The sequence below is a fragment of the Balaenoptera physalus genome (assembly GCF_965194825.1).
Source record: "Balaenoptera physalus genome assembly, chromosome: 19".
Lineage (NCBI taxonomy): Eukaryota > Metazoa > Chordata > Mammalia > Artiodactyla > Balaenopteridae > Balaenoptera > Balaenoptera physalus.
In genome coordinates, this window is record NC_138900.1 from 32,801,600 (window position 1) to 32,814,154 (window position 12,555).

Here is a 12,555-nt window from a genome sequence, read left to right on the forward strand (position 1 = left end):
TCTGTGCCAGACCCTGGGCTACACTCTGAGAATACACAGATGAATGAGACGCATAGAGCTAGTCTCGGCTAGTCTCTGTCTGGGAAGAACACAAAGCGTGTGAAAAAATGAGAGCAGAGGTTTGAAGAGAGTTCCAGGGGAGCCTGGAGGCCGGGCTGCTGGGGCCCATCCACGTAGGTTGTACACGGCACAACTCTGAGATTCCATTCACATAGACCAGGGTTTGGCGAATGTTTTCTGTTGAGGGCCAGATGATAGTAAATATTTTATGTCTTGTGGGCCATACTGTCTCCGCTGCAATTTCTCAGCTCTGTTGTTGTAGCACAAATGCAGCAAGAGACATTATGTATACAAATCAGCTTGCCTAAATTCCAGTTAAACTTTATTTATAGGCCCTGAATTGTGCCATGAAGTATTCTAATTTTTAATTATTTTCAACCGTTAAAAATGTAAAAAATCTTCATTTGTGCACTATACAAAAACAGGTGGTGGGCTGGATTTGGCCTGCGGGCTGTACTTTGCTGACCCCCGATGTAGATTACAACGCGAATGGCATCCCCTGGGGCTGTGCAGCCTGAGGGTCCCATCCCATTTCACTCCGAATATCCTATCTGAAGGACAGTAAGTGCTGACTCGCTGGACACTTCAGGGGAGGGATTACAAACAGAGGGAACGGCACAGCTGCTACGCAGGAGGGAACAGAGGGATGGGACCCAGAGGCAGGTCAGAGATAGACCGCGAACGGTCTTAAATACCACACCCAGCAGTTACGGCTCTGTCCTGTGGGCAACTGGGAATCACTCAAGGTTTTAGGCAGAAAGTGACATGGTCTGAGATTGCATTTTAGGGAGTGGAATAGAAGACAGAAAGACCAGTTTGGAGGCATGCAAACCAGTCAGGGAAGAGATGGCTAGGGCCAAAATAAGCAGGGGCAGGGGAGTTAGAGAGGAGAAAGATATTCAAAGATAAACTGGATGCATATAAAGATGCTCAATATCATCAGCCATCAGGGAAATGTATGTCAAAACCACAGTGAGGTACCATCACACACTCAGTGGGATGGCTATTATTAAAAAAGACAGATAATAACAAGTGTCGGCAGGATATGGAGAAACTGGAACCCTCACACACTGCTGGTGGGGATGCAAAATGGTGCAGCCACTTTGGGAAACTGTCTGACAGTTCCTCAAAAGGGAAGTACCATACGACCCAGCAATGCCACTTCAAGTATATAACAGGAAAATCTAAAACATAGGTCCACGCAAAAACTTATACACTAACATTCACAGAAGCATTATTCACGATAGTGGAAACAACCCAAATGTCCACCAACTGATACATGGATAAGTAGGATGTGCTATACCCGTACAATGGAATGTTATTTATCAAGAAAAAGGAATGAAGTACTGATACACAACATGACGAACCTTGAAAACATCATGCTAAGGAAAGAAGCCAATCACAAAAGACCGCATATTATATGATTCCATTTATGTGAAATGTCCAGAACAGGCAAAACTATGCAGACAGAAAGATTCGTGATTGCCTAAGGCTGAGGGGATAATGGGCAGGGGGGTTGAAGGGTGATTGCTAAAGGGTACAGAGTTTCTTTTTGGGGGTGAATAAAATGTTCTGAAATTGGCTGTGGTGATGGTTGCACAACTGTGAATATGCTAAAATCTATTGAATTTACACTTTAAAAGGGTGAAATGTGTAGTATGTGAATTATATCTCAATAAAGCTATTTAAAAAGATGACTACACTATTGTAACTCAAGAAGGGTAATTTTCTGTCTGCATCACTCTAAATAAATTATCTGTCAAATGCAATTTAAACCACTCATCATTGGTTTTAAAATACACACAGGTTTTTGTAATTTAGGTTTTTATGTTTTATTTAATTCATTGAACATGTTTTCATCTTAGGGCTGATAATCTAATAACCACTTTTTAAAAACTAGAACACTGTAACCCATAGGGAATTATACATTGTAGTAGATTCAGAGATATGTACCCTTGGACCTCATACTTTCCTTTAGTCCTCACGGCCAGTCAGCCAAGATCTCTTCCGCTTACTTTTTTTTTGGATAGCAGTTTTATTGAGATATAATTCACATTACCATACAATTCACCCATTTAGATTGTACAAGTCAATGGTTTTTAGCATATTCACAGAATTGTGCAATGATCATCATAATCTATTTTTAAAACTTTTTCATGGCTAAACTTAGTACCCTTTAGCCATCACCCTTCCCTCCCCCATCCACCAGCTCTAGGCAACCATTAACCTATTTTCTGTCTGTATAGATTTGCTTATTCTGGACATTTCACACAAATGGAATCTTATAATATACGGTCTTTTGTGTCTGGCTTCTTTCACTTACTATAATAATTTCAAGGTTCATAAAACCTTGTAGTATGTGTCAGTACGTCATTCCTTTTTACTGACAAATAATATTCCATTGTATGGCTATGCTACTTTTTATTTATCCATTCATTAGTTAATGGATATTTGGTTGTTTCCACTTTTAGGTTATTATGAATAAACCTGCTGTGAATATGTACAAGTTTTTGTACAGATGTACATTTTCACTTCTCTTGGGTACATAAGTAGGATTGGAATTGCTGGGCCAAACTTAGTCATTTTATAAGATAATAGTAATGATATTAGTTTAGACATTCAACAGAAAAAGATCTCATTGTCTACTGATCCCAGTTGTCATACGATGAATTTCCTTCCATGCAAGGAACTCAATCACCCTAATAACCACATCCTTCGATATGGATATACACACAGCAAAAGACTGCTTAACTCATGTTACACGGGTGCAGCAAGCATTTTTAACCAGAGGTAAACACTCAATAGTATGAATATGTCTAAAAGAAGAACGTTGACACTCAGTCCCCCTTTCATACCTTTTAGTTACATTTCATGGTGATTACAGTGATATGTCCCTTTCCAAACAAGGTTAGAGAAGGTACAGATAAGAATGTCTTTTCTGGCTTCTCTTCACACGCTTGTTGTTGTTGTTGTGTTTTTTTTTTCACAAAGGAAACAAACAGAGCTAGTGGTGCAGTAATTTCAAAAGACCTGGCTCTCACGTTTGGGGGTTCAGTGCCCCTCTGCACCAACAGAGCTGGGAATTCTAATCCAACATCCTCATGACCCCTTTTTTTGTAGTTAACAAAATATAACATAAAATATGTCATTTAAACCATTTTAAAGTAAATTCAGTGGCATTAATTACATTCACAATGTTGTGCAACCATTACTACTATCTATTTCCAAAACCTTTTCCATCACTGCAAACAGAAACTCTATGGCCCTTAAGAGAAGCCCGCATTCTTCCTCCCCTCAGCCCTTGGTAACCTCTGGTCTACTTTCTGTCTCTAGGATTTGACTATTCTAAATATTTCCTATGAGTGCAATCAAACAGTATTTGTCCTTTTGTGTCTGGCTTATTTCACTTAGCATAATGTTTTCAAGGTTCATCCAGGTTGTAGCATGAATCAGAATTTTGGATACATTCCTTTTATGGCTAATTAATATTCTATCGTATGGATGTACCATATTTTGTGTATCCATTCATCTGTTGGTGGACATGGGCTGTTTCTACATTTTGGTTATTGTGAATAATGCTGTCATGAACATTGGCATATAAGTATCTGTTTGAGTCCTTTTCATTTCTTTTTTTTTGAATACATACCTAGGAGTAGAATTGCTCAGTCATGTAGTAACTCTATGTTTAACTTTTTGAGGAAACACCAGATTGTTTTCCATAGCAGCTGCACCATTTTACATTCCCACCAGCAATGCACAAGAGTTCCAGTTTCTCCATATCCTCACCAACACTTATTTTCAGGTTTTTAAAAATAATTATAGCCATCCTAGTAGATGTGAAGTGCTATCTTATTGTGGTTTTGATTTGCAGTTACCTAATGACTAAGGATATTGAGCATCTTTTCATGTGCTTACTGGCCATGTGTATATTGTCTTCGGATAAATGTCTATTCAAGTCCTTTGCTCATTTTTTAAATTTTGTTGTTTGTCTCTTTGCTGGTGAGTCTTAAGAGTTCATTACATATTCTGGATATTAAACCCTTATCAGATACATGATTTGCAAATATTTTTCCTATTCTGTAGTAGTCTTTTTACTTTCTTGGTAATGTCCTTTGATGCACAACAGGTTTCTAATTTTAATGAAGCCCAATTTATTTTTTCTTTTGTTGCTTGTGATTTTGGTGTCCTAACTAAGAATTCATTGCTACCTCATGACTCTTATGTAAGAGAAGCAGGGCATATAAATGTCCCACAGAAGAATTAACATAGCAGAAGTGGCAAGTCAACTGATTATCTTTCTACAAAGAAAACATTTGGAAAACCACATATTTACACTGAATATTGGCTAGAAACAGTATTTTTTTTTTCCTAGACAATTCTGTTATTTAATGAGATATATTTGCATTGCTCTGAGAACCTCTGTAAGTTCATTTTCATCAGTTATTTGGGTCTCCATCAGAGTGGACAATTGGACAGGTATCTGTTTAGCCCATAAACCATTGTTTCTTTTCTTTTCTTTTCTTTTTTTTTTACCATTGCTTCTTCTATTAAAAACTGCCCCTGCAGTGTCCTCTCCTACATAGGTGGCCCCCTAGAAGCCATGTCTGTACCTTGTGATCCCATCCCCCTGGTCAGGACCCAAGCTGGGTAATCAGCTTCTCTCTTGAGAATCTGTAGTTGAGACTGAGAAATGCTGTGTTACTCTAGAGGATTATGAGGCAGCCATATCCTGCCATTTCTGCTTCACTCCCTGCCTTTGGGTCCATGTGAGATCCTGCATCTTTCCAATAGATACTTCTTCTTTGCAAGTTTATTTGGGTATATGTTGTACCAGTATTATATTTTGCAGTAATGTTTATGTTCCCATACTGGTGGGCTGGTTTCTCTTCCTGCAAAGATGCCTTGTGCAATTGGATTTAAGCTATGAAACTGGAGTTGGGAAGGAGGGTGTGACCTGGTGGGAGCCCCAGTCAGACAGGGGAGGACGTGAAAAGCCTGTTCTTTTGTCCTCCAGGGATTCTGAAAAGAAGGGACCTTGAGGCAGGGTGAGAAGGTGGGGTCTTAACCCTGCCCTTTGGGGCTATCCTTCAAGTGAGGAGATGGGGGCATCAGCCTCATCCAGCTGGGGGTGGGGCATCCTCAGAACTCGGGGGCCCATGATCGGCTCTCCTAGCCAGAGTCCAGGAGGCACCAGCCCTGAGGGGAACTCTATCCTCTTGTTTGGCCCCATTTTACCATGGCATGGGAGAGATGGCGAGGATGTGGCACCGAAGGCAGCTACAACAGCGCGCCTATGGCAGGACACCTTGGCTCTCCAAGGCGTGGCATCCAGGAACCCAAGTCACAGGGAGGAGGGGCAGAGAGCCTGGGAGAGCCTGTGGCCCATCAGAGGCCTGTGTCTGGTGAAGAGGCCGCCATGGTCAGAACCATGGACATTAGCAGTGGGGACCAGAGGGACAGTCACACTTCAGGAGTCACCAGTCCCAGAGGGCAGGGCAGAGGAGGTACTCAGCTCCAGAGACCAGTGAGCACCCCTGAGGCACTGCCTGGGTCAGGGTGACCTTTCTGTCATCTCCAGGACTCAGTGACGCTCTCTACCAAGGCACCATCCTGGGCAGAAGAGGCTGTGACTCAAAGGAGCTGTGAGGTGATTCCTCCGGACTCCTATTGACCAGACTAGACTAGACACAGCTCTCCTCTTTCACTTGCACCTCTCTGCAGGGTACGGCCGCGTCAGACACTGGAAAGCTAAGGAAGCCACGTTTTCTTTGCATATACGAGTATTCTACGAAGTTCAGTTTAGACCATACTATCGTAGAAACTCCAGAATCCAAAATCTACAGATGTCGCTATCAGGAGCCAGAAGAATAATCCAAAGGAGACCAAGTGCTGCCTTGCCTCCCCATCCCTTTTCCCCATTCCTCTTCCCTTCTTTCCTTCTCTCCCTTCCTTCCTCCATCAATGGGCAGCAAAGGACCTCGTCTGGGTCAGGCCCTTTGCCAGCCTCCGGGGATCCCCAAATGACCATGACACAATTCCTCCCGCGTGGAGCTCACAGTCTGAAGGGAAGACAGAGACCAAGTTTCCAAACCAGGTCATTAATGCCAACACTGAGGTGTCCATGGGGCCGTGGGAGCAGAGAGGACAGCTGCTCAAGTCTACTTGAGCGGCTATGAGGGAAGGTGTATGAGCTTCTGAGGAGGAGGGCATGCTCCTCGGGTATAGATGTTGGTGTCTGTGCTAGACACAGTTATCTACCCTAAAACTGTTCTCACCTTCTAGCTTCCTCATAGAACCCCAATTTCATTTGAGCCCATCGTAAGCCCCAATGCAGCATTGCTTCTGTTTCTATTGTCTGACAGCCTATTTCCCAGGCCCCCTTCACTTGTAGCTGTGCCCTGTGACCCAGATCTGGCCAAAGAGATACAATGCAAAGGAAGCTTCTGCAAAGCTCTGCTTCCCTGATAAACTGGACAGATCTGGCCGGTGCCAGCCCTTCCCCACTCTACCTGCCCTGAATGTGCAGGCAATGCCTGAAGCTGTGGACTCATCTTGCAGTCATCATGATGAAAAATCAAAATGCTAAGAGAGGAAAGAGTCTGGCTTCTCAAAGACCTTGCTAAGCTGTTAGATCTCAGTAGACTATCTACTTCCAGATTTCTCATGTGGAAAAATAAAACAAACCTCTGCTAATTGAGTGTTTTTAAAAGCATGACTGAAAACATTCCTAACTGACAGTGTCGCAGAGGAAAGACCTGCTCATTCAACATTTGGGGTCCAACTGCCTTAGAGCTGGTTTTCTTCCTGTTCACCCTGAAGCAAAATCCAGCAGTCTGCAGCCAGTATTTGGAGATTGGGCCTGTAAGAAGGTAATTAAGGTTAAATGAGTTTATAGGGGACCCCAATAGGACTGCTGTCCTTATAAGAAGAGGACAAGACACCAGGAGTACACACACACACAGAGGAAAGACCATGTGAGGACACAGCAAGAAGACAGCTGTCTGCAAGCCTAGGAGAGAGGCCTCTGGAGAAACGAATCCTGACATCTTGATCTCAGACTTCCAGCCTCCAGAACTGTGAGAAAACAAATTTCTGTTGTGTAAGCCACCCATTTGTGGTATTTTGTTATGGCAGCCCTAGGGACCATTTCACAAAGAGGTCCTCTCTGGAGAAGATGTAGTGAAACAGTCAGTCCTTTCCAACAGTAGCAGAAAGCAACACCACCCCACCCGCCCCGCCCCGTCCTGTCTTTCTTAAGTATGAACGGAAGATCATGGATTACGAGGTTTCTGAGGCAAGCAGCAACTTGTAAGGGAATAACCAAAAATTAAAAACCCAAACAGAAAAAAAAAAAAAAGACAATTCAAGGATTAGAAAGAAATTCTATTTTTAAAACCACCTAATGAATATTCTCAGAGAGATTCAAGACAATATTACATCAGTAAAACAAGAAGAGAATGCTATGAAGAAGGAACAGCTGGAGAACAAGAAGACACTTTTAAGGATTAAAAGATTACTGCCAAAATAAAATAAATTATTAAAGGATGGAAAGCAAAGTCAACAAAATAAATTATTAAAGGGTGGAAAGTAAAGTTTGTTAGAATGTCAAACTATGCGAGAAAAGAATTCAAGAGAAAGGAGAAAACAAAAAAGACAAAAAATTAAGAAGAAATAATAAAGAAGGAAGAAGAGAATTCCTCCAAGTTGACAGGATCCAGATTTTTAGATTGAAAAGGCCCACAGTGAATGAAAAAGACATTCTAGTGAAATGTCAGAATAGCAAGGAAATAGAAAGTTCCAAAAGTTTCCAAAGAGACAAAACAATCAGTTAAAAAAGGAACAGAGATCAGTCTGGTTTCGGACCTCTTAGTAGTGACTCTGGACATAATAGAGAAATACTTTCACAGTTATGAGAAAATATTATTTTAAACCTGGAATTCTATACCCAACCAAATATCTAGCAGGTAAGAGCAAAATAAAAAACTTTTCCAAACAGGCAAGTTCTCAGAAAATTTAACTCCCACAGTCCCTGTCATAGGAAGCTATGTGAGGATGTGTAAACCAGTAAGTAGGGGAAAATGGGGTCTTGGAAAACGGTAGCTCTAACTCAGGAGAGCAGTGAAAGGAAGACACAGTATTGCCAAGAAGGAAATCATTTAAATCGCAGCAGAAAGATGGAGGAGTTCAGGACAGAGGCATCAGGAAAAAATGGAGGACTTCAGTTGAGACTTTTTTTTTTAATGTAAGAATATGATAGACACATAATGCAAGGGATACAAAAACTAAGTCAGTTAGAAACTCCAGGAAAAAAGAAGATTGTACAAGAAAATTATGGTCCAAACTGGAAGCAAACAAAAAAGGATTTAAGGTGACTGTGTCCAGTTCCATGGAAAACCCAATAATTTTTTTATTACAGAACGCTATTTTTTATGGAATTGTATGCTACTTCCCATAACCCCTTTGTATTTCCCATGTCTTGTAGTCCCTACAAATGCTGATGGATATAAACTCGTTTTTAAAACATGTATTAAAACTGGTTTTGTTTTGGACACCTTTGAGACTCTTCCAACATCACAACGGGTATTTCTGGGCAGAACAATAATGTTCTGTTTCTTGATCTGGGTGCTGGTTAGACAGGTGTGTTTCCTTTCTGAAAAATCATCAAACTGTACTCTTACGATGCGTGCACATTTCTTTATGTCGTACTAAAAGAGAAGGTTTTCTTTTTTCTTTTAAGTGTAGCTGACAAAAGATGAAGTGTGAAAGGTGGGGGATGGAGGATGAAAAAAAATGGTAAAGGGTTCTGATATCTTTATCTTACAAAGTGAGAGAGAAGTTAGGGAGTATGTCAGGTTGATGGAAAAGAAAGTTCTGAATATTTAAATTTACAAAGGCAACCAATGGACAGAAGAAAAGTAATACTAGAACTACTGAACATTGAGAGGACTAGTCGGGGGACGTAGAGTGAGTGAGTTAAAGCCTCATGTTTCACAGTGTGAGTCAATAGATGTCCTCTGGGGTGGAATTAACCACCTTAAGAGTTGCAATCACTAGTGGTTAAAGAGATTGCTTCTGAGGTGGGGAGAAGTGCGATGGAAGATTGTTGTCATCTGTTACTTTAATTATGTAAAGCTTTAAAACAATACAATAAATAAGTGCTAAATTGCATGATACAACCTATGGGGGCTGAAGTGGGGCTGAGAAGGCATTTTTGATGTTTCAGGCTGGATAACTCTTTGCACTTGCTACCAAACAACATCACCAAGACCCACTGTAGGTCTAAAGGACCTTTTGGCTTTGAAGAGTTCCTAGGACACAGGGTATAAAAGGCTTTTTTCCTTTTTTTTTTCTTTTTGGCTGCACCGTGAGGCACGCGGGATCTTAGCTCCTCGACAAGGGATCGAACTCAAACCCCTGAAGTGGAAGCGTGGAGTCCTAACCACCGGACTGCCAGGGAATTACAAAAGACCTTTTTTCTTAATCTTCTTTATTTCCTGGATTGGGGGTGGTATTTCCAAATCCTGGTTTTTCAGTATATCAACAACTTTTAAGGGTGTTGAGAGAGTCTCAAAGATGCCCCAAGCAAAATTAATACCAATATACTTTATGTTTTGAAAAGCAGTTTATACCCATCAGTATTCATAGGAGCTCTGGATGTGGGGAATATGGAGGAGTACGGGAACTTGCATCAAACTTAACAAACAGCAGGATGTTGTAATCTCCAAATTATTGGCGTTTACCATGGACCTGAACATAGTCACCTTAAATTCAGATCCGTTTCATATCCTGAACAAAACACACCCCTGGGGGACCATGTCAATTCACAGATGTCCATTAATTTCACTCCCAAAACATCTACACTGTGCTGGGCGTTGGAGACTCAGTCCAAACCCTGAAGGACCCTTGAGGATAGTAATCCGATTCTATGAAATAAAATGGCAATTAATACGGACCTTCTTCCTGGAAAATGTACTCTCACAACCTTTTGCCTCCAGTTTAGGAGGTTCCTGGGTCACCCATGAGGCTCATCTGTGAAAGGATCCTTGAACTTCTGCTCTAAGTCTTAGAGTCTCAGAATTGCGGACCGCCATGTCTCTATCACTTCTGCAGCTCCCAGGACAAGGGAGTTTCTTGGGAAGCCAGTAGCAAGGAGACTCCTCTTACAGGAAGCACTGGTCACCGAGCTGTTCCAAGTAGATGCAAGGAGAAGTGCTTGAGCACCTTTGCTTACAGGTGAAGACACTAGAGGGCCAGAGAGGGCAAGCATCTTACTTCTTCATCCATTCAAGCTAACAACAGGAGTCACAATAACTGCCATCGGTGGAGGGCCCAGGGAGGTGCAGCCTCAATAATCCTGCCAATAATAATCCTTTCTCAATAATCCTATCTGGCCTGGGCATGATTTATCCTGTCTCCAGAGGGGGTGAGTGACTTGTCAAAGTCACACAGCAGGAAGTAGTAGCTAAGCTGGAGGTGGAATCCATTCTGGGTAACTTCAAAGCAGGGGGCCAAAGGTTGAGGGGCCTATAAAGATGGCAAAGATACTGTCTTTACCCTCATAAAGCTGTCGATCTTATAGCGGGGGAATGGGGCATATATGAAAACGTTAAATTATTTATCGAATGCTTACTACGTGCCTGGCCTGGAGGAGAGGGCCCTGGGAGAGGCCTCTTAGTCCTGAATCCACACTGCCTAATCTTTCATTTTCTTCAACTCAGATAATGGTTTTAACGCTGTGAGCACTCAGGCTGCAGCTCCAGAGAGCACGTGTCCTGTTTTTTTAACGCTGCACCAACCAAGACCCCCTGCAATGCCCACCCACAGGGATTCTCACCCTGTTTTCCCAAGTAGGAAGAAGTCTGTGGTGAGTTACCGCTGCCTTGTCACTCCTGGAGAGGTGAGGACCACAGGGGGAAACCATGCCTGTTCGGGGATCTACACGGGGTGCAGGCATCTACCCACGCTGCAATCGGCCGGCCGTCAAACTAGTGGTTTCCATGGCCACGTCCCTTGGGACAGAACATCTCCCCTGGCCCCATGGGGATGGGCCTGGCTGCCACTTCCAGCCACTCTGTTTTCACCTTTGCACTTTCCCGAGGCCATACGCTGTCGCCTCAGCTCCACGCAGCTCCTCCTGCCTGGAAAGCCCTTCCTGTCCTGTCCACCTAGCAGTTCATACCCATCCTTCCTTCACAGGGCCGCTCAAACTTCAATTCCTTTGTGAAGCCCTGCTTCCCCCATCAAGCTGATTTTGAGGCCGGCTGTTTCCAGGGCAGACTGTCGCCAGGTGCCCGCACACTGCTGCCCCTTTCATTACACTTGTTTTTCCCCCTCATTGGACGTCGGGGACCTGAACTTGTCCCTGGGCTCCATTTCACCACTCACAGACTCTGGGAGTTGGTAGACCTTTAGTTCAGTTCCTCATCTTCCTCTTGGAGATGAGGAAAGTAAGACCCAGAGAGAGGAAATGACTTGCACAAGGTCCCCTGGTTGGTGATGGCGTCCAGACTAGAACCCAGGTGTCCCGTCTCCCAGTTCAGTGCCCTGCCCACTACACCAAGCTTCTGGGAGCAGCCTTTCGCCTGGGGAAATAGCAACTTGATGTGAAGCCACCAGGACCTGTGGATGGAATAGGTCATCGTCCTCAAGGGAACACAGGGGCCTCCAAGGAAGACCTCTTGCTGATGGTGGAGGAAGAGGAATTGAGGAGGAAGAATTGCTACAATCCCTGGTTTTCCCATATGAAAAACAGGGGGGCTGATCCCCACCCTGGAGCTGTGTTCTGAGGGTTAGTGCTGTCTGTGTAGAAGCGCTGAGTGTGTAGCAGTAAGTAGTGGAGCCTTTCATCACCCAACCTGAGTGTCCCTTCCAGGCTTATTGTCCCTACACCAGCTCCGAAAGCTCACCCTCCAGCCACATATGGTTCCTCACCTATCCTGGCCATTCCCCCACCCCCACCCCCTTTTCTCCTCTGCACCTTTGTGTTCAGGCTACTTCCTCAGCCTGAGCTAGCCTTCCCTCTCAATCCAACAATTGCAGGCCCAGTCCATCTTCTGGGTCTATGGCAAAGACCACTTCCTCTGAGAAGTCCTCCCTGATTCCTCTCCTTTCTGGATCTTGCACCATTTGCTCACTCCTCTAGTCAGGCATCTCTTGGTCATTTCTATCTGGATATATGTCCCCCTCTCTTTACCCTGTGGGCTTCTCCAGGGCAGGGATCCTATCTCGTTGATATCTGTGTCCTCCACAGCACTCAGTAGGCCCCAGGGCACAGCGGGTTCTCCATCACATCTGCAGTAAACAAGATATAAGGCTTCCCGGGACAGAGCTGAAGTGAAGACAAACTCCAGGCAAAGCCTTCAGGGCAAAGGTCCAGATGAAACGGGGACACTGCTCTTGCTTCCAAACGCACAGATCATCTGTTTCATAGACCCACACCCAGTCGATTCCTCCTTTCCCTGCTTCTCAGTGGGCTATTTTGGCCTAACTTTCACA